Source organism: Gopherus flavomarginatus, chromosome 6 (assembly GCF_025201925.1).
Source record: "Gopherus flavomarginatus isolate rGopFla2 chromosome 6, rGopFla2.mat.asm, whole genome shotgun sequence".
Classification (NCBI taxonomy): domain Eukaryota; kingdom Metazoa; phylum Chordata; order Testudines; family Testudinidae; genus Gopherus; species Gopherus flavomarginatus.
The window spans coordinates 111,250,450-111,277,435 of NC_066622.1; the positions used below are offsets into that span (position 1 = coordinate 111,250,450).

Below are 26,986 nucleotides of genomic sequence, written 5' to 3' on the forward strand. Positions count from 1 at the left end.
ATGCAGCAAAAGATGCCGAGAAGGAACTTGAGAAAATTCGAAAGTTGTCAACGTATTTTGTGCTGCAATCCAACGTACAGGTACAGGCACATGAAACGGACAGCGCTAGCAGCGACGAATCGTATCCAGAAGTATTCAGAAATGCTTCAAGTGAGGTTGAAGGTGAAGCCAGTTGTTCTACCAAACAAACTGTGACAGATATTCCAGCTGCTGCCGGGAAAGAAGTATCTGAATCTGAACCACTGACTGATGATCCAGGAGATTGGCCATCTATAATATTGGACAGGCAAGTGTGTGACATTGTTGCACGTGGCCCACCGCAGCAGAATGAAAGTTACGAATTTTCATTTAAAGAGGAAAGACGGAGGTTCACAAGTACTCTTTTCTATCAAACCATGGCAAATGGCCAGAAAATAAGACGTTCATGGTTAATGTACTCAGTTCAGAAAGATGCCACTTTTTGTTTTTGTTGTAAATTATTTGGCACTGGCGACATACCGCTACGTCATGGAACATCTGCTTGGAAAGCACTGTCAAAAAGACTTCAGTAGCATGAAACAGGCAAAGGTCATCAAGACTGTATGGTGAAATGGTTTGACCTTCGGTCAGGCATAGTAAACCGTACATCTATTGACCAACTCGAATTGCAGGCTTTTCTGAAAGAAAGAGATTTCTGGAGAAATGTTGTCAAACACATGGTTGATGTCATTATTTTCTTGTCAGAAAGAAACTTGGCATTTCGAGGAAGTAACGAAAAGCTCGGCAATCCTTCGAATGGCAACTTTTTGGGACTGTTTGAATTGCTTGCAAAGTATGATACTGTCCTCAGCGAACTTTTACAGAGGATTAAGAAGGCAGACACACATGTTCAGTACCTTAGTCCACAGATCCAAAACGAGCTGATTCAACTTGTTGCCAGTAACATTCAAGAGGCCAACATAGCGCAGCTTAAAAAAGCAAAATATTATTCAGTTATTTTGGACTGTACTCCCGACGTGTCACATGAAGAACAGATGTCTGTGGTGTTAAGCTTTGTTGAATGCAACGGTGAAGATGGTGTCAATATTCGTGAAGCGTTTGTTGGTTTTCTTAATGTTCATGATACAACTGGCAAGAGCTTATTGGAAGCGTTCCTTGAAAAGCAAACAACTTAGGAATAGACATTGCTGACATGAGAGGCCAAGCTTATGATAACAGCGCAAATATGAGAGGAAAGAATAAAGGAGTTCAAGCCCACATGCTAGAAATAAATGACCATGCCTTGTATGTACCATGTGGAGCTCACACTTGGAATCTTGTGATCTCAGACGTGGCAAAGTCATCGAAATATGCCATTGACTTTTTCGGTCTGATTAACAGAATATACGTTATCTTTTCTTCTTCACTTTCACGTTGGGATATACTTCACGAACATATGTCAATATCTGTTAAAGGGTTATCGGACACTCGTTGGGAGTTGAGAATTGATGCTGTGAAGCCATTGCATTATCACCTTGAAGAATTGTGCAATGCTTTGTCATCTTTGCGAGAATATGCGCTCGAAAAGAAAGATGGCAATACAGCAACAGAAGCCGGTGCGCTTTTAGACCATGTTACTACGTGGCCTTTTGTTCTGACTGTGTACACGTGGTACGACATACTATTTCATGTCAATAAAACCAGCAAATTAATTCAGTCACCAGATGTGTCAATTGACGTACTGCAGGCAGAAGTCGGTGCTACAATGAAGTTTTTGGAAGACTATCGAAATATAGGATATAACTCTGTGGTCACAAATGCACGTGAAATAGCAGAGCATATGGATATTGAGCAGGTGTTTCCAGAAACCAGGGTGCGACGTAAGAAGAGAATGTTTGATTACGAATGTGCTGATGATTCGAGTCGTCTTTCTGCCAAAGAAAAATTCAAATCGCAGTTCTTTCTTGTTCTCATTGATCAGGCCATATCTTCTGTTTCATTGCAATTTGACCAACTTGTGGAGTGGTATAAGTTGTTTGGATTTCTGTACAACGCTAACAGCCTGAAGCAGTGTCACAGAGAAAATGAACTGGAGAATCACAGCAAAAATTTTGAAAGAAAAATGGGAGACATTGATGCCAACGAACTCATAATGGAACTGAATCGTTTTATTTATGTCATCGAGAAAGAGAGAGGACTTGTCACGGCAAACAATTTTTTAACGTACATATACAAGAACAGCCTTCAGGAGATATATCCGAATCTTTGCATTTGCATCAGAATTCTTCTGACCACACCAGTTACTGTCGCTGGTGCTGAAAGGAGCTTCAGCAGAATGAAACTGATCAAGAATATCCTGCGCTCAACCATGACAGATGACAGGCTTTCTGCGCTTGCAGTTATCTCAGTCGAAAACAAGATTGCCAGATCTCTGGACTATGATGCATTGATTTACCAATTTGCGGAGAACAAGGCTCAAAAGAAGCGCTTTGCATAAATACGGAATAAATGTACACTGTAGGCCTATGTATACACAATATGAACCCTGTATATTGTATAAAATAAATACCGCATTCCAGTTTCTGCATTGTAAGGGGCCCCGGACATATGTTTGGAGGGGGCCACGTTCTTTGTTGCTATGGCCCTGACTAGACTCTTTACTGGTCTGCTAGCATGTATTCTAGTCAATTTCCAACCTGTTGAAAATCATAGCACTTTTTACTGTTTTCATTTTTCTTATGTGATTCCTTTCATTAAGCTCCTTCATTGGTGTCATGTTTCTCTTTGTATACAGTTTAAGGTTCTTACACAGGACCTGGGCATTTAGGACCTGATTCTGCTAAGTGCTGAACTCCTACTGAAATTGCCTTTAGGTGCTTTAAGGTCTTTCAGTCCTGTTTGCCCTTTTACCTGTCTAGTTTGGTTTCTGTATATAGACCCAGTCAGAATTTTTGTTCAACTTCTGGTTTGCTTTTAATATCAGCATTTAAGCCAGATCTGTGAGCACTTTTTAATTCACGTGGAGTTCTTTACCAGATTTGCATAATTTACTATCTAATGAAAGGATGGTGAGGGTGTTAGCATCTTGTAAGATCAGGTTCAGTCCTACAGGTCCTCCATCCATGGAACTCCCAGTGAAGTTTTGCGCACTGCAGGCTTGAAGCATAGGCAGTTCTTTTGTGCCTTCATGTCATGGTTTTGTACAGCACTTTGATGATTGTGAAAAGTGCATTTTAAAATTCATAATTTGCAATAAAGTACTTAGATTTCCTCATGTGAGTACTGAGGACTGTAAATTGCACACTTTTTCTAAATATAGGGAAATGCTATTTATTTATTACCAGATCTAGACAAAGAGTTGGCTCCGAGAAAGAAATAATAATAATTCTGGTGACACCCAGCACTAAAAAAAATCGAGGTGTTTATGTAGCCAGCAAAAATTATAATATTTTTAGAAATAAAGGACGCAGAGCAATTCATTAATGAAAATACATATGCTGTAATTTTTCTTGCTTCTTTTAGTGACTCAGAATGATAACTACAGATAATATATTGGCTTTATATAACTGTAAAAAAAAATCTTCTATGCATTACATTCTCAATTATTAACTTTTGCTGGGATTAATTTTGCTTCAATTAATTACATTAATTAAAAGTTTAAGAGGATTGTTTTGTTAGACTTTATTAAACAGCCTTATGGGATTCATGATTAGAATTAAATTAATTACAATGGCAGGTAAAATCTTCATTATAGTTGTTCTTTTCCAACAGCCAGTGCCATCTTTGTCCCACAGGATTATTGGTTACAGTAGGTGAACCAATGAAAAAGAGTAGCATATATGTTGCTGAGTGTGTCCCAGATGCACCGTGTGTTTGCAACTCCAACTGGTGTTAGTGGGAATAGAGCACTCACCACCTTACAGAATCAGGCCATAGTGATTAAATAAGTATAGATTTGTAGAAGCAAGAAAACTAAGAAGTCATGAAGAGTTACACCTTAGTAAAGACTTAGGAACTGATCCTGGTCTGAACTTATATGGTTCAAAAAGTGGTTCTATTCTAAAGAGTGGTACTGTGTAACCATTGTGAGGGTTGTTGTCAAAATGTGTCTTTCTCCCTGCCAGCACTGCAAAATCTATGGGTATGTCTACACTAGGAAATTAGGTCAAATTTATAGAAGTCAATTTTTTTAGAAATTAATTTTATACAGTCGATTGTGTCTCTCCCCACTTAAGACCATTAACTTGGCAGAGTGGGTCCAGAGTACTGAGGCTAGTGTCCTCTTCCGGAGCATTGCACTGTGGTAGCTATCCCACAGTTCCTGCAGTCTCCGCCGCCCATTGGAACTCTGGGTTGAGCTTCCAATGCCTAATGGGGAAAAAACATTGTTGCAGGTGGTTCTGGGTACATGTCGTCAGCCCCCACCCCATCAAAGCAATGGCAGACAATCATTTCGAGCCTTTTTTCCTGGGTTACCCATGCAGACGCCATACCATGGCAAGCATGGTGCCCGCTCAGCTCACCGTCACCGTACATCTCCTGGGTGCTGGCAGACGTGGTACTGCATTGCTACACAGCAGCAGCTCATTGCCTTTTGGCAGCAGACGGTGCACTACAATTGGTAGCCATCGTCAGCGTCTCCTGGGTGCTCTTTTAGCCGACCTCAGTGAGGTATGTAGGGGCGCCTGGACATAAATAGTAGTGACTCCAGGTCATTCTCTTTTTAAATTTCGCCTTCTGGAGATTCAGTCCTGCCTGCAGTCGTACTGCACTGTCTTCTTGCAAGCAGCCAGGAGATGAGAATGGCTAGCAATCGTACTGCACCGTCTGCTGCCAGCCTAAGATGTATAAGAGAGATGGACTGGATCAAAACAAGGAGGAGACTGGATTTGTTTTTTATTCATTTGCTCCCCCCCGCCTCTGTGCATGAATAGTGGGGGGAAGGATAGCTCAGTGGTTTGAGAACTGGCCTGCTAAACCCAGGGTTTTAAGCTCAGCCCTTGAGGGGGCCATTCTGTGTGACAGTTGTTTGTGTTTCTCCTTGATGCAAACTCACTCCCTTTGTTGATTTTAATTCCCTGTAAGCCATGTCATCAGTCACCCCTTACTCCACCAGAGCAATGGCAGACAATTTTTTCGTGCCTTTTTCAGTGCAGACACCATAGCACAGCAAGCATGGAGCCCGCTCAGATCACCGCAGCAGTTGTGAGCACTGTAAACACCACGCGCAGTATCCTGCAGTATATGCAGAACCAGGACCTGCAAAAGCAAAACCAGGCAAGGAGGTGACGGCAGCACAGTGACGAGAGTGATGAGGACATGGACACAGACCTTTCTCAAAGTACGGGCCCTGGCAATGTGGACATCATGGTGTTAATGGGGCAGGTTCATGCTGTGGAACGCCGATTCTGGGCCTGGGAAACAAGCACAGATTGATGGGACTCATAGTCTTGTATATCTGGGACGATTCCCAGTGGCTGCAAAACTTTTGCATGCATAAGGGCACTTTCTTGGAACTTTGTGACTTGCTTTCCCCTGCCCTGAAGCGCAAGAATACCAAGATGAGAGCAGCCCTCACAGTTGACAAGCAAGTGACACTAGCCCTGGGGAAGCCTGCAACACCAGACTTTCTTCCCAGAACAGAAAATAACCATTGGGGATGTTGAATGCCTATAGTTATCCTTGGGGACCCAGCCTACTCCTTGATGCCATGGCTCATGAAGCCGTACGCAGGCAGCCTGGACAGTAGTCAGGAGCTGTTCAACTATAGGCTGAGCAAGTGCAAAATAGTGGTAGAATGTGCATTTGGACATTTAAAAGCACGCTGGCGCAGTTTACTGACTCGGATAGACCTCAGCTAAACCAATATTTCCATTGTTATTACTGCTTGTTGTGTGCTCCACAATATCTGTGAGAGTAAGGGGGAGACATTTATGGCGGGGTGGGAGGTTGAGGCAAATTGCCTGGCCTCTGATTATACTCAGCCAGACACCCGGGCAGTTAGCGGAGTACAGGAGGGCGCGGTGCACATCAGAGAAGCAATCTAATAGATAATTGTCTGAACTCAATCTTGCCAACTATCAGGATTCTATCATGACTCTCATGGTGTTTGGCATTTTTCTTCAAGCCCCAGCTCTGGAGAGTTAAAAAAAGTAAGTTTCAAACCTTCATAGTTACAGAGACAAACTTGAAAATGTGACCTTTAAAGGCTCAAAAACCTGATGACAAATAAAAAGAATCCAAAAATCTATTATTTTGAAAAGCTCATTTGGGAGGGGATTGAAAAAAGGGGCTGATTTATTATATTTGAATGTTTTACTTTGGTAATATTGCACACCTTTCCTTATTTTGCTTGTTAAAGATAGATCACTGTAACATTGTTGAGTTAGTGGACCTGATTTTCCTTTCATTTATGAATCAGGAGTAATCTCCATAAAGTCAATGAAGTTACTTAAAAGAATGCACGCATCTGTATGCATTTAAATATCATTCAGAATCTGGCCATAAGAGCCCAATATGGTAATAAGCTCTTTGGGATGGATCCCCTGCACCTGAGTTTATTGTAGGATTGGGGCCTTGATGAAAGGCAAAAAAAGCCATACCAATTCCATTCCTCTGGCTCATTTATTAATGAACTGGCCTTCTACCCACTACTTCTCTTGCACACGATATATTAGTAAAAGTCCTTCTTATCTCCTAAGTCCCTTTAGTTAACAATAACTCACTCTGTTTTAGTTTTTGCTGCCATTCTCCCACACACACACACACACACACACACACACTCTCCCTGCCTGGACATTCTTGTTAAGCTTCCAATTTCCCCAACCCCACTTTTTCTCTTTGCAGTAGTGATAAGAGGACTTGATTTTTATCTTCAGTTTTATACACTCAGGTGTCTGGCAGGTTTTGATTATTTTATTTTAAGTGAGGAACATGCTCACCATGCAGGTTTTTTTCAAGTTTTGACAGTCCATAAATTAATATGTCACATGAGCTGCATTGAAAGTACTAGTGAAGCAGCTGTCATTTTCTTATTGTTACTCTCCAGGAGCTTACATTCTTCTCTATTCATTCATATTATTTGCACCCGTGGACAGCATTATAAGGTTCATCTCACTGACACATATGTAAATGTGTATTTCTCTTGTCTCTATTAATGGCATTCTCAAGTGTTTTACTTTACATTTGGCACTGCTGCAACTATCTAATGTTAGGTAAAAGGCTAAAACTCTCCTAGTGTGTTATGAATAAAAAAACAATTATGATAACTTACATTTACATAGTGCTTTTCATCCCACACAACCCCAAAGTATTTTATAAACTGCATAGATACAAGAATCACTGCATCTCCTGCTGGAAGTGCAGGCACCTCGGGGATAAAACTTGGCCCCAAGAAAAATTTAGGACCTGAAGTGATTAAGAATATCATATCCAATTAAAATATGGGATGAATTTAGGTTAGGCAGAATGTAATTATCAAAATGGAATTTGTGAACAGGATAATGTGGGATATCTGTATGCTTTGTGCTAGACTTTTCTCTTGTGAGGTGTTATGGGGAAAGTTTCTCTGTGTTGGGTGCTTTGTTACCGTGTATTAAAATCAAGGAAATCATTTTAAATATGTCACACTGACAGACCCTGGTTGTTGGCAGACAGGATTGAACGTGGAACCTCTGGAGCTTAGTGCAACCACCTCTAGTGCATGAGCTAAAAGCCAACAGCTTGTTAGCGAAGGCTGTAGAGCAGATTCATGAACCTGTCTCTCTCTCAGTGGTCTTGGTGCCACTAGATGGGACAGAACACCACACCCAAATGGTGTGTGGGTTACAAATATATTCATTACAGACATCCCAACCACAAACTCCACGTGGTAGAGGGTGGTAATACTCAATGAATGGCAACTACAGCTCTGTGTGCCCTGTGTAAGCAATCAGTCCCAAAAAGGGCCAATGGCTAACTGGCTGGAGGAGCATTCAGATGTAGGGCAGCTTTTGCCCTGAGAGCAGGAAATGACTCTCAGCTTCAGATGGTTCAGGCTCAGAACCTTTGGATGGAGCTGATCTAGGAGAAAGTAAACTCCAAATGAAAACAGCCACAGGGTTAGCAAAGTGGGGCAGCACCAGCAGGCAATTTAGGCCCTAAGTTCTTTGTGTGTTATGGATTTTTTATGCTCTAGTTATTTAAAACATGCTACCCCACTGGAGGTAACCTACACACCCATTTTTGGGCAATAGTGACAAATTGGCAGAGATCTGAGAATTTTCAACCTGGAAATTCACTTACGAGTAGGTTAGGAGAGATGGTTGAGGCAATGGCTAAAAGGAAAATCCATATACTGTCTGCAGGAAACTAGATGTTGTGGAGGCAAAAGTAAAATCTTGAGAGATGGATTTAAAATTATTTGGTTTGAAGGAAAAAATGTATGGGGCTGCTATCATCAAAGAAGAGACTAACTGATAGCAGCATGGTTAATGATAGGGAGTAGGATTATTTGTGTAATGTCAGCGCATGCTCTGCACCAAGGTTGACCTATAGAAGAAAAGGTGAGCTTTAGAAATGAGCTGGCTGAGTTGGTGGTTATGGTTGAGAGTGACACCTTGTGAGTGGTTGGTGGTGATTTAAACTGCCATACTGGTGAAGGGACCCCAGTAGAAGGGGTAGTGGGTAAAATTTGGCTTTGGCTAAGGAAATGCAGGAGTGTGTGATGGTGTGTGTCAGGCCCTCTGAGGCCTCCTGCTGGAAGCCTTGCAGCCCTGCTCCAGGAAAGAGCAATAAAGGTGGGTCCTCCAGACTCCCTAGAGAGTCTGCAGGGAAGCAGCCAGTCAGAGCCCATATAAAGGGAGCTGCTGGACAGAACAGATCAGTTGCTGACTGGAGCCAACGGAGCAAGGAAGGTGCTCATGGCTAAGTGGAGGAGCTTCAGTACCTAGACAGGGCAGTTGCTGGTTAGAGTCAGAGGACCAAGGACAGTGCTCCTAGCTGATTAGTGGTACTCAAGCAAGACTCTACCCCTGAGGTGTGAGGGTGAAACTGAAGGTGCCAGAGCTAAGAAGGAAAGTGGTCAAGAGAAATGCAGCAACAAGTAGCTAAAGGTAAGCATCAGGCAGCTGCTACTTACAGTGTCACTGGATTGGAACATGGAGTAGTGAGCAGACCTGGTTCTCTCCTCCTCACCCTCATTTGCCACATTGAAGAGTGGCCAAAGACCAGAGAAAGGGGCAGAAGACCCCAAAGAGAGTCAGCATTTAATTGACCCTTGTTACCCCTGGAAGAGGATTGAACTGAACTAGTGGCTCACCTGGGATCAATAAGGCTCACTACAGAGTGAAGCTCACCAGCAAGGAAGCCGTGCTCCACAACAGAGCAGGAACCATTGAAAGTTAGCCCAAATGGGAGCTGAGAAATCACCTTGACAAGGAAATCAAAGGGTCGCAGACCACAGTGTAAGGCAGTCATCTAGATGTGGAATTGGGTCAGCCAGAGGACTTGAGTAAAACTGGAGACTTTGGGTTGTCCAAGCTCAAATAATGTGTAAACCTACTCTCTTTGAAGGGAATATTTACTGGGGGGTTTATTTGGCTCTGTTCAACCTCATAAACTAAATGAATGGCTGGGGAAGTGGACAAAAGGATGGCATTTCTAGCAGCTAACTTGAATGGCCACCTTTGGTTCTATATATCTATTACAAGCCCTTGATATATTTTGGGCCAGCCCTCAATCTAAGCTGACCAGAGCACAACTCAAAGCAAGAAAAAGAGGGAAAGAAGAGACTTTACCTGAAAAAGCAGAGAACCTCCAGAGGCTTGTGCTCCTGGTATACACTGAGACCAGTGAGGACTTCAAGGATAAATTGGCCATGGACTGATTGATTTATAGATGCTTAGCTGGGCTTGAATTTACAGATCGAAATCAGCAAAAGGAAGCCAAAGACGGTCCAAGAGGTTATGGAATTTGCCAAGGAACTTGAATCTTTCCTTGCAGCAGTGCACTGGAAGAGGAAACAGCCGCTCTTCAGGAAGAGGGAAATATACAAGTACAGATCTGGGTCTACTCTGTACAAAGGAAAAGGGGATTATAATCTGGTTCATAACAGTTTTTAACAATTAGAAAAAAATGATAGTTCTAAAACAAGGGAAATTGTTTGCAAAAGTAAAGGGAAGCAACTCAATTAAATGCTACTACTGTGACAAATTGGCCACAAAAAGGACTGTTATAAATCTAAGGGTCAAGTATCACAAAAGTCTAATGAAAGTCCCCTTCCCAGTTAGGAAAACAGTGCGACTCCAAGCTGAACTATTTTTAGCTTAAATATTTAAAACAAAAAAAAGCATCCTGAGGGAAAGACCTTACATGGAAATTTAAGTCCAAATGGTTAACATCTGGCAAAGTTATAAGCAATTGAAAACAGGGTCTTCTAATGGGAAGTGAGAGGTTATCTTAACTATAGGCAGCAGTACAAGTGCCATGTATAATTATAAATAGCTCCATCTATGAACTCCACCCACTCATTAGTCCCTTGCCAAAGCCATTAGTGTTTTACAAAAAACAATGTAGCTGGCAAAGGATTAATGAGTGAATGACATCCATATATCAATGTGGAGTTTATATATTACACACAAATACTGTTATATAAAGCAGATTAGATGTTAGGTGGGGATAGGGCATTCCTACTTTCCTTAACCATTTTGTTCTCTGAAATCGCTGAATTTTAGCACCCATTTAGCTGAACCGGATATTTCCAGAGAATTAGGCAATCACAATTCATTTTCCAGTCTTCCATTTAGCTTTATAATTACCTAGGATTGAATTCTCTGGCACCATTGAATCTTTTCATCCACATACTCAAGTACTCTCTTGTCCTTGTGAATTAGGTTTTGGCTGTTAAATAATTAGATGTTTTTGTAGTTTGAGATGAGAAAAAAAATTACTGGAAATTTATGAGCAACAGATGGGATGTAGTGGATACTCCCATTTAAGGAAAAAACATAGTACATTAGAAACACTGATAAAGCAGCCTATGTAATCTAGCTAGTTTGCTCCCTAGGTCACACATGAGCATCCAAAACCCTAAATATAGATATAACGAGTGTGTCAACAAAGCCTAATTTAATATATTTTGGGGGTTTAGCAGTTTTTACATTGATCCAAACACCTATACATTACCTTTATCGCATACACTGAGTAAAGTACAGCATATAGCAAAATATACAAAAGGAGAAAAATACTTTAAAGCATTAACATGAAATGTAACTAATATATTAAAACACTTTCTCACACTATCAAGGTAAAAGTAGCCAGTTTAAGGAAAACAAGTTAATTGTAAATACCAAAATATTTGCTTTTTTAATTTGCACTCTAGTTATATGTGAAAGGAAAGTTAAGTACTGTGGGTTTCTTTCTTAAGAGAGGAAACCAAATTGCTACAGGAACTTATACTCTGCGCAAACTACATTAAAATGATCATTATATCATCAGTGAAATGTAATCACCTCTGAGGTGAAACAGGCTGTTGTTTAATAAAGCACAGTAACACAACACAATGTTTAGAGACAGGCAATGAAAGAATTCCAAATCAAACTGAAACTGCAGAAGGAATTTAGGTAAGCAGAATTTAATTACCTGCATTAGAATTTGACCATGGGCCTGATGTTAACACCCCTCCTCTTACAAAATGAGCCACAAAATCTGTCCTGAATACTAATAGTCTGTGTCCTGATTTTACATTTCATCTCAAAGGTAATACCTACAGTGTATAACCTTATATCTCACAACTACCTTTCCCAAGTCTCAGAAGAGGAAAGCAGATTGGCAGGAATGAAAACTCAGACCTTGATCTTTGGACATACTTTTCTAAAAGTTTGGATAAATAAAATGCCTCTTTTCTCCAAGGTTCTTTAAGAAAGTTGGGGAGTGAAATGTGCAGTATCCCTGACAATAAAAGCTCCAGACTCATAAGTTTAAAGTCCAAAAGTTCTCAGTTTACTTGAGAGTCAGTAGGAAGCAACTTATTGAAAGGGCTTAGGAAGTCAGTGTCATGGCGTGTTTGGGAATCGGAGAAAGGGAGGTTGCAAGGTGTGTGTTCAGGATGAAGAGAGGATTATAGAAGTTGGAAGGCAATAGCTTGCTGAGTTTTGTCTGCAAGTGAGTAATAGTATCAACTGAAGATGTCTGCAAGTTCCTGAGAGCCTTTAGTGGGAATGGTGGAGGAGCCAAAGGGGAGGAAAAGGGACCCTGTAAAGTTTTAGCTCTACCATCCCAATATCTTACCTTTTCAAAGGGAATCATCAAATTTTGGCATTTAAGCTTGCAGCATATTTGTGCAACAGTTTGGGGAAGTTTAGGCCTGGTCTCCACCTAAAATGTAGATCTGCTTAGCTACATCAGGGGTGTGAAAAATTTCACAACCTGTTCGAGCTAGTTAGGTCAACCTAACCCCCACTGTAGAGGCAGCTAAGTCAATGCAAAAATTCTTCCAGCGGCCTACGTACCTACCTCTCAGAGAGGTGGATGATCAACACTGACAGAAAAAACCCTTCCCATCAATGTAGGAAACATCTACATACATCAGTGCAGCTGCTGTGGGTAACCTGGGAGGTCACTCTCCATTTGGCACCTTGAAATTGTCTTTATTTTATTTTTTTTTAAATTATAGACTATAACATCTGGTTTTTCCCTCTGAAATGCCTTACAAGATACACTGGTCCTCATTTTTACATACAGCTTTGATTTTTCATTTTAATTTCCTTTGATTTTCTACATACTGATATTGCCCTTTCATATTTATTAGCATTTGAAAAGAAAATATCACATATTAAAGTAACATAGCCATGTTTCCTTGTTTCTCTAAGGAGAAATCCCATTTGACATCTCTTAAGACTATTGGATTCTGGATCTTTTTACATTCCTTTTCTTCTGTAGAAGATTTCATTTTATTTGGGTCTGAAATTTTCTGGTCTCTCTCTTCCCTGGAGACTTGGAAGTTTAAGATCACATTGAATTTTTCTATGTTATCCACTGAGACACATGTCCTGCTCTAAGCAGCAGGCAGGCTTGTCATAAACAGGTAGCTAAGGGTTAATGTCTCTTTCACCTGAAGCACCTGACCAGAGGACCAATCAGGAAACCGGATTTTTTCAACTTTGGGTGGAGGGATTTGAGTGTCTGAGTCTTTGTTTTCTGCCTGCCTGCTTTCTCTGAGCTTTGGAGAAGTAGTTCTACTTTCTAGTCTTCTGTTTCTAAGTGTAAGGACAAAGAGATCAGATAGTAAGTTCTATGGTTTCTTTTCTTTGGTATTTGCATGAATATAAGTGCTGGAGTGCTTTGATTTGTATTCTTTTTGAATAAGGCTGTTTATTCAATATTCTTTTAAGCAATTGACCCTGTGTTGTATCATCTTTATACAGAGAGCCCATTTGTATTTTTCTTTCTTTTTATATAAAGCTTTCTTTTAAGACCTGTTGGAGTTTTTCTTTACTTCAGGGAAATTGAGTCTGTACTCACCAGGGAATTGGTGAGAGGAAGAAATCGGGGAGATCTGTGTGTTGGATTGCTAGCCTGATTTTGCATTCCCTCTGGGGGAATAGGAAAGTACTTTTTGTTTCCAGGATTGGGAACAGAGAGGGGGAGTCTCTCTGTGTAGTTTCACAGAGCTTGTGTCTGTGTATCTCTCCAGGAGCACCTGGAGGGGGGAAGGGAAAAAGGATTATTTCCCTTTGTTGTGAGACTCAAGGGATTTGGGTCTTGGGGTCCCCAGGGAAGGTTTTTCAGAGGGACCAGAGTGCCCCAAAACACTCTAATTTTTTGGGTGGTGGCAGCAGGTACCAGGTCCAAGCAGGTAACTAAGCTTGGAGGTTTTCATGCTAACCCCCATATTTTGGACGCTAAGGTCCAAATCTGGGACTAAGGTTATGTCATGAGTGGCAGCTGGTGGGATATAGACAGAATCCAGAAGCCAGTAGGAATATTATATTTTTCTTTTCTCTGCTAAGGGCTTTTTAGCAGAGAGAGAAGCAGTTGGTTTTAAAAGGGAACCAGAGAGAATTTTTTTTTCTGCTCTCTCTGGCAGTTTGTGGCTTGCATGTGAAGCGAGAAGCCATTAAGAAACTGTTGAGGGTCTTTTGTCATGCAATAGCCCTCCCATTAGGAGGCAAGTCCAGCACTATAGGCATGCAAATAAAGTGGTTTTTCTGGTTTACTTTCATTGAACATTAGCTAGAGAGAGAAAGGGAAAAAAGCACTGTTGCTAGGCAGACTTCAGGAGGCAACAGAGAACCTGCAGTTCAGAAGATAAACACCAGAGGGCACCCCAACACAAGAAAACAGGAACCATGACTTCTAAGGCAAAAATTAAGGCCGAAGAGCAATTCAAAGAAGCTGAACACAGGCGACAAATGGAGATGAAAGAAAGAGAAGAACAAATGAAAGAGGCAGCACACAAAAGAAAAATAGAAGAAGAAGAGGTGGCCCACCGAAGGAAGCAAGCAGAAGAAGAGTTGGCCCACAGAAGGAAGCAAGAAGAAGAAGAGGTGGCCCACAGAAGGAAGCAAGCAGAAGAAGAGGCAGCCCACAGAAGACAGATAGAACTCCAGAGGGAAGCCCACCAACAGGCCATGGAATTAGAAAAGGCTAAGCAACAGACTCCAGCCAACCCTAACAACCCGGCGCCAATTATTGCTCCACAGCACAGGAAATTTCCCACCTACAAGGCAGGTGATGACACCGAGGCCTTCTTGGAAAATTTTGAAAGAGCCTGTCTTGGGTACAACATCCCCGAAGACCAGTACATGGTAGAATTGAGGTCACAGCTCAGTGGACCTTTAGCAGAGGTGGCAGCTGAAATGCCTAAGCTGCAAATGAATGACTATAAACTTTTTCTAACCAAGGCCAGATACCGAATGGGGATAACCCCAGATCATGCCCGTCGGCGCTTCAGAACCCAAAAGTGGAAACCAGAGGTGTCATTTCCCAAACACGCCTACTACATTGCAAAAAACTATGAGGCCTGGATAACAGGAAACAACATTCAAACCTTGGAAGAACTGAACCTCCTCATACAAATGGAGCAGTTCTTGGATGGTGTTCCTGAAGACATCACACGGTACATACAAGATGGAAGATGCTTTAAGTGTAATGAACTGGGACATATCAAGGCCAACTGTCCCAAGAACACCATGCGAGTGCAATTCATTACACCACCATCACACCAAAGATCCCCAGGCCCGGATGCCTCTCAAATACCCTTGGAGCGAAGGGAAAATTTGAGAGTGGGCGGAAAGAAGGTTACTGCGTGGAGAGACACGGGGGCACAAGTGTCAGCTATCCACCAATCCTTCGTTGACCCCAAATTCATCAACCCAAAGGCCAAAGTTACAATTTACCCCTTCATGTCACAAGCTGTAGACTTGCCTACAGCTCAACTGCCTGTCCAGTACAAAGGCTGGTCAGGAATGTGGACTTTTGCAGTCTATGACAATTATCATATCCCCATGCTACTGGGGGAAGACTTGGCCAACCAGGTGAGGCGGGCCAAGAGAGTGGGAATGGTTACACGTAGCCAAACCAGGCAAGCTTCCAGACCCATTCCTGTTCCTGAGCCGTCCACAGAGGCCCCGTCTGTGTTACCAGAGACCCAGACAGAGGTAGTGGACCCGGATTCCATGCCAACCACTGAAACAGCCACAGCACCTCCAGTCCCAGGCCCGGAACTGGAACAGCAACCAGCACCAGCAAGTGCAACCACATCTTCAAACTCAACGCCAGAGGGCGCCAGCGAGCCAGAACTGGCAGAAGCAAAAGACAGCCATACCCAAAAGGCTCAGCCAGAGCCTGAAATACCCTCAGGTGCACCAGCGGAGAGCGGTTCACCAGCAGCGGAAACAACCCCATCACCTACATCGCTTCCAGAGGGACCAAGCCCAAGTCCACAGTCTGAGGAAGAACTGGTGACTCCAGCCTCAAGGGAACAGTTCCAGGCTGAGCAGGAAGCGGATGACAGCCTTCAGAAAGCTTGGGCGGCGGCACGGAGCACCCCACCGCCTCTCAGCTCTTCTAATCGATCCCGGTTTGTTATAGACCAAGGACTTTTATACAAGGAAATTCTTTCTGGTGGACACCGGGAAGAATGGCAGCCGCAAAAACAGTTGGTGGTTCCAACTAAGTACCGGGGGAAGCTCTTAAGCTTAGCCCATGATCATCCCAGTGGCCATGCTGGGGTGAACAGAACCAAGGACCGGTTGGGGAAGTCCTTCCACTGGGAGGGGATGGGCAAGGACGTTGCCAAGTATGTCCGGTCTTGTGAGGTATGCCAAACAGTGGGAAAGCCTCAAGACCAGGTCAAGGCCCCTCTCCAGCCACTCCCCATAATTGAGGTCCCATTTCAGCGAGTAGCTGTGGATATTCTGGGTCCTTTCCCAAAAAAGACACCCAGAGGAAAGCAGTACGTACTAACTTTAGTGGACTTTGCTACCCGATGGCCAGAAGCAGTAGCTCTAGGCAACACCAGGGCTAACACTGTGTGCCTGGCCCTAACAGACATCTTTGCCAGGGTAGGTTGGCCCTCTGACATCCTTACAGATTCAGGGTCTAATTTCCTGGCAGGGACCATGGAAAAACTGTGGGAAACTCATGGGGTGAATCACTTGGTTGCCACCCCATACCACCATCAAACCAATGGCCTGGTGGAAAGGTTCAATGGAACTTTGGGGGCCATGATACGAAAATTCATCAACGAATTCTCCAATAATTGGGACCTAGTGTTGCAGCAGTTGCTGTTTGCCTACAGGGCTGTACCACATCCCAGTTTAGGGTTTTCACCATTTGAACTGGTGTATGGTCACGAGGTTAAGGGGCCATTACAGTTGGTGAAGCAGCAATGGGAGGGGTTTACGCCTTCTCCAGGAACTAACATTCTGGACTTTGTAAGCAACCTACAAAGCACCCTCCGACACTCTTTAGCCCTTGCTAGAGAGAACCTAAAGGATGTTCAAGAAGAGCAAAAGGCCTGGTATGACCGACATGCCAGAGAACGTTCCTTCAAGGTAGGAGACCAGGTTATGGTCTTGAAGGCGCAACAGGCCCATAAGATGGAAGCATCATGGGAAGGGCCATTCACGGTCCAAGAGCGCCTGGGAGCTGTAAACTACCTCATAGCATTTCCCAATTCCTCACTAAAGCCTAAAGTGTACCATGTTAATTCTCTCAAGCCTTTCTATTCCAGAGACTTACAGGTTTGTCAGTTTACAGTCCAGGGAGATGATGCTGAGTGGCCTGACGGTGTCTACTACGACGGGAAAAAAAGACGGTGGCGTGGAAGAGGTGAACCTCTCAACCACCCTGGAACGTCTGCAGCGGCAACAAATCAAGGAGCTGTGCACTAGCTTCGCCCCATTGTTCTCAGCCACCCCAGGACGGACTGAACGGGCATACCACTCCATTGATACAGGTAATGCTCACCCAATCAGAACCCCACCCTACCGAGTGTCTCCTCATGCCCAAGCTGCTATAGAACGGGAGATCCAGAACATGCTACAGATGGGTATAATCCGCTCATCTACCAGTGCATGGGCATCTCCAGTGGTTCTGGTACCCAAACCAGATGGGGAAATACGCTTTTGCGTGGACTACCGTAAGCTAAATGCTGTAACTCGTCCGGACAACTATCCAATGCCACGTACCGATGAGCTATTGGAAAAGTTGGGACGTGCCCAGTTCATCTCTACAATAGACTTAACCAAGGGGTACTGGCAAGTACCGCTAGATGAACCTGCCAAGGAGAGGTCAGCATTCGTCACCCATGCGGGGGTGTATGAATTCAATGTCCTTCCTTTCGGCCTTCGAAATGCACCCGCCACCTTCCAGAGGCTGGTAGATGGTCTACTAGCTGGACTGGGAGAATTTGCAGTTGCCTACCTCGATGATGTGGCCATTTTTTCAGACTCCTGGCCCGAACACCTACTACACCTGGAAAAGGTCTTTGAGCGCATCAGGCAGGCAGGACTAACTGTTAAGGCCAAAAAGTGTCAAATAGGCCAAAACAGAGTGACTTACCTGGGGCACCAGGTGGGTCGAGGAACCATAAACCCCCTACAGGCCAAGGTGGATGCTATCCAAAAGTGGCCTGTCCCACGGTCCAAGAAGCAGGTCCAATCCTTCTTAGGCTTGGCCGGATACTACAGGCGATTTGTACCACACTACAGCCAAATCGCTGCCCCACTGACCGACCTGACCAAAAAGACCCAGCCAAATGCCGTTAAGTGGACTGATGAGTGTCAAAAGGCCTTTACCCAGCTTAAGGCGACGCTCATGTCTGACCCTGTGCTCAGGGCCCCGGATTTTGACAAGCCATTCCTAGTAACCACAGATGCATCTGAGCGTGGTATAGGAGCAGTGCTCATGCAGGAAGCAACAGATCACAACTTCCATCCTGTCGTGTTTCTCAGCAAGAAACTGTCTGAGAGGGAAAGTCACTGGTCAGTCAGTGAAAAGGAATGCTATGCCATTGTGTACGCCCTGGAAAAGCTACGCCCATATGTTTGGGGACGGCGGTTCCAACTACAAACTGACCATGCTGCACTAAAGTGGCTTCATACTGCCAAGCGGAACAACAAGAAACTTCTTCGTTGGAGTTTAGCTCTCCAAGATTTTGATTTTGAAATTCAACACATCACAGGAGCTTCTAATAAAGTTGCTGATGCACTCTCCCGTGAGAGTTTCCCAGAATTCAGTAGTTAAAAAGTGTTCTTAAAATGTAGAAGTCTGTTAGTTATATACTTAGGAGTATATGTAAAGGTGTATGTGTTGTATTAATCTGTTTATTTTCAAGTTCTAGAAGGAAATCGCCGCCAGTGAGCTTCCCCACTGTCTGCAATTTGGGGGGCGTGTCATAAACAGGTAGCTAAGGGTTAATGTCTCTTTCACCTGAAGCACCTGACCAGAGGACCAATCAGGAAACCGGATTTTTTCAACTTTAGGTGGAGGGATTTGAGTGTCTGAGTCTTTGTTTTCTGCCTGCCTGCTTTCTCTGAGCTTTGGAGAAGTAGTTCTACTTTCTAGTCTTCTGTTTCTAAGTGTAAGGACAAAGAGATCAGATAGTAAGTTCTATGGTTTCTTTTCTTTGGTATTTGCATGAATATAAGTGCTGGAGTGCTTTGATTTGTATTCTTTTTGAATAAGGCTGTTTATTCAATATTCTTTTAAGCAATTGACCCTGTGTTGTATCATCTTTATACAGAGAGCCCATTTGTATTTTTCTTTCTTTTTATATAAAGCTTTCTTTTAAGACCTGTTGGAGTTTTTCTTTACTTCAGGGAAATTGAGTCTGTACTCACCAGGGAATTGGTGAGAGGAAGAAATCGGGGAGATCTGTGTGTTGGATTGCTAGCCTGATTTTGCATTCCCTCTGGGGGAATAGGAAAGTACTTTTTGTTTCCAGGATTGGGAACAGAGAGGGGGAGTCTCTCTGTGTAGTTTCACAGAGCTTGTGTCTGTGTATCTCTCCAGGAGCACCTGGAGGGGGGAAGGGAAAAAGGATTATTTCCCTTTGTTGTGAGACTCAAGGGATTTGGGTCTTGGGGTCCCCAGGGAAGGTTTTTCAGAGGGACCAGAGTGCCCCAAAACACTCTAATTTTTTGGGTAGTGGCAGCAGGTACCAGGTCCAAGCAGGTAACTAAGCTTGGAGGTTTTCATGCTAACCCCCATATTTTGGACGCTAAGGTCCAAATCTGGGACTAAGGTTATTACAAGGCTATATTTAACGTTTACAGTTTTCATAGTTGATTAAACTGAATATCATACTATCTGGCATTAATTTAACAAGTATAAACAAATCCAGTCTTTCAACTCTTTGGGGAAAAAAATCAGGAAAGTGAAAAGGGTAACCTGCGAATACACAATCTGGAATGAAGAGAGGCAACATAACAAAACACATTGAAAAGACTTTTAAGGATTAGTGTCATCATTAATTTGGCAAATTGGATGTCTGATAGTCAAAAATTAATGTCAGCGAGGAAAAATAATGTACCAGTCATTTGGCTTGAAACAGAAGAGAAAGTGTGTGGATAACAAAGCATGTGTAAGTAGTGTTTTAAGATAAAAGCAACCCTTGCTTTACACATACAGAGACCACGTCTCTCAAAAATCTCTTCCAGAGTAGTATAATATCTCAGCGTTCAGAAGATAGGTGTTTGCTACGTGCCACACAGGAAAATATTTGATAGGTATAAAGTTGCAATCATTTTTACACACCATACACTTGCTTCAGCACAAGGTATTTTTGCTCTTAACACCCTTTTTGGGGGAGCCATTGGAGATGCTTCCCTTTGTTTCTCCACTCACAACTATCACTCTCTAGAGCTTTGTGTAGAAAACCAGTCCTGAAGTTCAAGCTTAGTCAAAACCCATTGAGTCAACAGGCACCCCTCTGCCTGATGTGAAGGAAGGATTTGAACTTCGGTTTCCTGTTGCTCAGGTAAGTGCCCTTACCACTAAACTATACACGCATTCCTTGTTGTGGACCAATGCCTATTTTATTATTTACGTGTGTCATACTCTGGGAAACACCTTGAACAGTAGAGCCTGAGAGAAACCCACACAAGAATAGCCCATAGTCAAGTAGTTTGATCACTCACCTGAAAGATAGGCAAACCTAGTTCAAATCTCTTCCCTGCATTAGGTGCAAAGGGAATTGTACTATGGCTGAGCATCCTCACTACTGTAGTAGGTATTATAAGGGAGTTCTAGTCCTCCTCCTCCCAAAATAATTTTGTATGAGTTAGACGTGTTCTGAGCACACCTAGGAGATTGGGCCCACGAGGCAAGATAGGCGGGGCAACACTTAATTTGACAATCTCAGTGGTGTTTAGGTGTGTTATGGGGGCCAAGCTGCTGGGCGGGGCAGGACTGAGACAGCTGTGTGTATGCCTAGCAATCAAAACAAAGGTCTCCTAAGGGCTTTTACAGTGAAAATTTAGGCAGTGAGGGATGTTAGGCAGCACCTGAGCAGAGTTTTTGGGGATCTCAGTGGCATCTAAAGGTCAAGGATTGCAATGCAAAAGTCCCTTTGTGGATCTAACCCTAAATCCCTATACTCCTTTGCAGCTTCTTACTGAAATGGACCATATTATTGTACTTTATCGGCCAACCTTAGTCCACATTGCTCTGAGGAGAAATTCTCTTTCCATCCTCTCTTGAGCTATCCTCAAATTCTCTGTGCCATCTCAAAATGCTCTTTCATGTCTTTTTCCCGAATGCCCCTCTTTGAAATAATCCAACCTTTCACTCTGGCAAATCACACTTTTTAGTCAGCTTTCGGAAACATAAAATAAATGCTCTTCATATGGATGACCTTATTATGGAAGGAATCCTATTGGGCTTTTCCCAGTTAAAGGAAAGCTATCATCTGTAGGACTCCCAGTATTTCTTATCACCCCAGTTTAGCGAGGTAGTTAAGTATATCCATTAATTTAAACATGAGTCAATGGGACTACTTAGATGCTTAAAATTGTGCATGTACTTAAGTAACTTGCTGTGACAGGGCCCATATTATTCTTACTGAAGAAGCATAGCTGAGTGTTCTAGAACCCTCAGACCCATCATCTCTTTAATACATTCAAGTACAAGTGTTAGACGGGATACTTGCATGACTCTCTACAGCCAAATGATCCCATTCTGTTGAACATTGGTATGGTCAGCATTCTCCATCCTCAGTCTCACATACCTGCTAGTCTTGCAATAAAATGACCCTTCTTTGGGCAAAAGTATGAAATCTTTATCTTTCTTTTCCTAACTGTTCCCCTCCTCCCCTTTTCCATGCTCATTAAGTGATGCCTAATTGGGAGAGAGAGAGAGAGACTCATCTATTCCTAACTACTTCAAAAAAACAGCTCCATCCATTTTCATAGCGTTTCCTACAATGCTGCAAAAATCCTGAGTGCCCTCCTCCCGCTCCGTAGGGCCAGAACTCCATTAAGTCAATGCTATTGATCTATGACAGTGCTCTGAATAGTTTCAACAAATATTTCTGCTTTGCCTTCTGATAACCTTGTCATATTATAGTTTGCAGTGCAATGAACTCTGGGAGACTGCAGCATTCTTTAGGCCTACAAAACTAGTGTTTTATTCCATGATAACCAAAGGTATTTTTTTGTCCCAAATACATGGTTTACCTTATGACCATTATAAGTAGTTTTATTTATAAATCCAACTTTCTTTTTCTCCTTTCATTTTTCTTGTTTTTCCTAGTACAATGATAATTCCTGGATAATAAGTCACTCCAGGGGTATTTTTTTAAAACAGCTTTATTTAACTTGACTTCTATTTTCCATTAGCATTAGCCAGAGATCCTATTATGGAAAACCGATTCATCCAATGCATTTCTATCATCAAATACAGAAGAAATAGGAGAATTCTTATGCCACTCTAATCAGTGGATGTAATTTACAAGCATGACTTGGGCTAATAGCTCATGGCAGCAGAACAATTAGCTATGTCTAAAAATGGTTCGGACTTACTCTTGGGTCACTAAAACATCCAAGCAAATTAAAAAGAATACAGTGACTGCTCATGTCATGGGTTTCTAATTTAAATATCTTATCACAATCCCTTACAGAAGGTAACACCAAATGATTACTTAAAAGTGAGTCCTTCAGGAGTGCAACAGACTACAAATAGGTACAGTTATAGTAATCCAAAACTAAGCATAAATTCAGAGTAGGTTTGTTTTCATCTGAGAATCATGTGTGGCTTAGAAACTGAGCTTCTTACAAAAGCATCAGACTACTCTGAAAAAAGCAGTTTGTATAGTTTTTGATAAATATGCATCTACCATGCACTTGTGTGGTAGCTGCTATCTTAGCTAAGACACTGAGGAATAAACCAACTTTTCAGGGCTGAAAGTCTGGATTCTATCGTCACTATAGCTTGAGCTAAAAAGCCAGCCTATGAAAGCAGGCGCTGTAAGCAAATGTGGGACAGGACAGAGAGTAGGACATACACATAGATCTATGGGTTACAAATGTCTAGGGGGTTTTTCTTTAAGATGACTGTAATGCTTGTGGATGGTGTTTGAAATCATGGATGATACAGCTTCTATTTATACTCAGAAGAAGCAGTGGAAGCTTCCCCACATCAAGTCAGCCATGTACTGCAACACCACTTTCTAGAGAGATCCCTCTGAATGATGACGAGGAGATATTTCAGTCTCTGTGCCTGTTTGGTCCTTGGCCTCTTTGCTACTGAACCAGCACCAGCAAGGGTGCCAGCTTGTGTGGACTCTGACACAGTTAACTCATTTCATTTGCCATCTCTGCCTACACAAACAAAAAAAAAAATATGTCAGAATGTGGTCTGACCACAGCTATTGTATAACATAGCCAAGGGTGCTGGAACCTTTGTAGAAGTGGGGGAGAAACCTGTGCCAGAACCAGGGAAGACCCAGGGGGCCATGCTCCCCATCTTTTTAACACAGGCAAACTTTGGGGGGCAGGGAATGGCACCAGCAGGGGCTGTGCTTCACCGTGGGGCAGCTGACTATGGTGATCAGCTCCTCCACCGCGAAGCACAGCCCATACTAGCACTGCTCTGCACCTGCCCTAGGCTTGCAGTTTGGGGAGATAATGCCAACCCCTGCCCTCCTGGTTCCAGCTCCATTGACCTAAGCCAGCAGACAAATCAGGATAAATCGAAAAGGAAAGAGGGGCATGAGCTGGGAGGAGAGTACAAGGAGTCTCAGTTATTTACGCCCTGTTCAAGGACTAACCATAACTCCTGAGCCGGAGCTCACCTAAGAGCAAGGACAGCTTCCTGCCTATGGCCCTGTTGGCACTAGTCAAGCAAAGGGATGGGGAAGAGACTGGGCCCCCACCCTGGCATGAGCCAGTGGAGTTGGCTGACCTCACAGGAGAGTGCCGGCTTTATTCCCTGAAGGGACATGGATTATTTTTAAGTTAAAGCATGACACATAAGCAGAAGCTATTTAACCTGCACACTAAGAAGGGTAGCCTGAGCTTTCTTCTGGGCTTGGTATGACAGTTCTAACTGCACATGCCCACTGTTGCCATGCAGCACAAGTGGGGGGGAGGGAGGGAAAGAGGCTCTGAATTCCAGGAGCTGCCCCCTTTCCCTGCCCCAATCTCAGAATAGCCCCAAAAGGGATGTGGTGGCTGGGGAGGTCAGTAGAGACTGGAGAAGAGGAATGGCATGGGCAAGTGGAGGAGGGAAACTTCCCTTGAGGTGTTAGAAAAATGTTAACAGGAGGCATTTTCTGGCACCACACCCCCTACTGTAGAAGCACTCACTAGCCGTGAAGATGAGGGGCAGAGAGAAGCCCCTGCTAAGCTGCCTGCCTGGCTTTGTTTCATGCACTTGGAGGCGCATATGGTTAGCACAAAAGCATTCAGTGATGCTGCCCCCACCCCACCCCATCCCACCCCATTATCTCACATGGATCCCTCTGGTAAGCATAGGGGTGGTAGAGATAAGAAACCACCATCCCCCATAGGTTTGGCTGGGACAGCCTCTGACTCTGACACTCCACTGCAAGGAAACGTTGCCTGGGGCACATGCTGCTTCACTTAGTGTTAGACAGGTAAGGTAGCTCCCAGTTTTTGGCTCCCTGCAGCTAATTCCAGAACTGTGCTCAATTTAGCAAGGGGTCTAGAGCTGGGCCCAGCTATAGGGAAGGAAAAGGAGTGTGCCTTATGCCACGGAAAAAAAACACCAGGTGCCACAGGAAGCTCAGGGAAGCCATGGGACAAGGGAAGAAGGGAAAGCTAAAGGAAGAGAAAGAGGGCAACTTTTTTTTCAGGGATGATTTTTTTTCAAATTGGCCAGAGGGTTTGGCGGACCAGCGAGGAGTTTTGTCTGTACTCTGGAGGATTCAGAGTGTTTGCTATGGTTTTTAACCCTCACCTTCTGTCATAAACAGATAGCTAAGGGTTAATGTCTCTTTCACCTGAAGCACCTGACCAGAGGACCAATCAGGAAACTGGATTTTTTCAACTTTGGGTGGAGGGAATTTTGTGTCTGAGGTCTTTGTTTTCTGTCTGCCTGCTTTCTCTGAGCTTTGGAGAAGTAGTTTCTGTTTTCTAATCTTCTGTTTCTAAGTGTAAGGACAAAGAGATCAGATAGTAAGTTATATGGTTTCTTTTCTTTGGTATTTGCATGAATATAAGTGCTGGAGTGCTTTGATTTGTATTCTTTTTGAATAAGGATGTTTATTCAATATTTTTTTAAGCAATCGACCCTGTATTTTGTCACCTTAATACAGAGAGACCATTTGTATGTATTTTTTCTTTCTTTTTTATATAAAGCTTTCTTTTAAGACCTGTTGAAGTTTTTTTGGGGGGGAAATTTCAGGGAAATTGAGTCTATACTCACCAGGGAATTGGTGGGAGGAAGAAATCAGGGGGAGATCTGTGTGTGTTGAATTTGCTAGCCTGATTTTGCATTCCCTCTGGGGGAATAGGAAAGTGCTTTTGGTTTCCAGGACTGGGAACGGAGAGGGGGAGTTACTCTGTTTGGATTCACAGAGCTTGTGTCTGTGTATCTCTCCAGGAGCACCTGGAGGGGGGAAGGGAAAAAGGATTATTTCCCTTTGTTGTGAGACTCAAGGGATTTGGGTCTTGGGGTCCCCAGGGAAGGTTTTTCAGGGGGGACCAGAGTGCCCCAAAACACTTTAATTTTTTGGGTGGTGGCAGCAAGTACCAGGTCCAAGTTGGTAACTAAGCTTGGAGGTTTTCATGCTAACCCCCATATTTTGGACGCTAAGGTCCAAATCTGGGACTAAGGTTATGACATGGTGGCAGTGGTGGGAGGATAGACAGAATCCAGAAGCCAGTAGAAATATTTTATTTTTCTTTTCTCTGCTAGGGGCTTTTTAGCAGAGAGAAACAGTTTGGTTTTAAAAGGGAACCAGAGAGAATTTTTTTTTCTGCTCTCTCTGGCAGTTTGTGGCTTGCATATTAAGCAAGAAGCATTAAGGAGCTGTTACAGGTCTTTTGTCATGCAATAGCACTCCCATTAGGAGGCAGATACCAGCACTATATACATGCAAATAAAGTGGTTTTTCAGGTTTACTTAACATTGAAGATTAGCTAAAGGCACTGTTGCTAGGCAGACTCTAGGAGGCAACAGAGCCTGCAGTGCAGAAGATAAACACCGGAGGGCACCCCAACACAAGAAAACAGGAACCATGACTTCTAAGGCAAAAATTGAGGCCAAAGAGCAATTCAAAGAAGCTGAACACAGGCGACAACTGGAGCTGAAAAAAAAGAAAAAATACATACAAATGGTCTCTCTGTATTAAGGTGACAAAATACAGGGTCGATTGCTTAAAAAAATATTGAATAAACAGCCTTATTCAAAAAGAATACAAATCAAAGCACTCCAGCACTTATATTCATGCAAATACCAAAGAAAAGAAACCATAGAACTTACTATCTGATCTCTTTGTCCTTACACTTAGAAACAGAAGATTAGAAAACAGAAACTACTTCTCCAAAGCTCAGAGAAAGCAGGCAGACAGAAAACAAAGACCTCAGACACAAAATTCCCTCCACCCAAAGTTGAAAAAATCCGGTTTCCTGATTGGTCCTCTGGTCAGGTGCTTCAGGTGAAAGAGACATTAACCCTTAGCTATCTGTTTATGACACCTTCAGAGAATAAAATAACCTAAAAGCCACCAAAAGGGCCACAAAGCTGCCCCCTTCTTAGCAGGACTGTTCCTTGCAACATTTTTCACGTTAGCAACTATTCATTGATGCGGCAGTGAGGAAAAGAGAAAAAAGGGGAGTGAATGACATGGTGGGAACAAGGGGGAGATGGTTGGGAGGAAAGAAAGGGGAGGAAACTGAAGAGGGAAGGAGAGAGAACAAATAGGGAACGGTCAGGAAGAGAGTGCAAGAGAGAAGGGAAACTTGGCGAGAGTAAGCGAGAAGAGGGGCTAACTTAGAGATTGTCTAAACATCAAAAAAGAAAACTCGGCAAGCCTGAGCTACTGTTACTTTGCTACAGCCAAGCCATAATATATCAATGA

The 26,986-nt window shown here is 43.1% G+C and overlaps 1 long non-coding RNA gene across 2 annotated transcripts; it reads left to right on the plus strand.

Annotated features, from left to right (window-relative positions):
* Nucleotides 1–13,170: 13,170 nt before the first annotated feature.
* On the plus strand, nt 13,171–25,275 carry LOC127054091 (uncharacterized). Of its 2 annotated transcripts, none has more exons than XR_007775165.1 (2): nt 13,171–13,197; nt 25,057–25,275. It is a non-coding gene; the product is annotated as an uncharacterized LOC127054091 (long non-coding RNA). The 2 variants fall into 2 exon arrangements; XR_007775166.1 differs by lacking the exon at nt 13,171–13,197 and adding an exon at nt 18,996–19,022.
* Nucleotides 25,276–26,986: the final 1,711 nt, after the last annotated feature.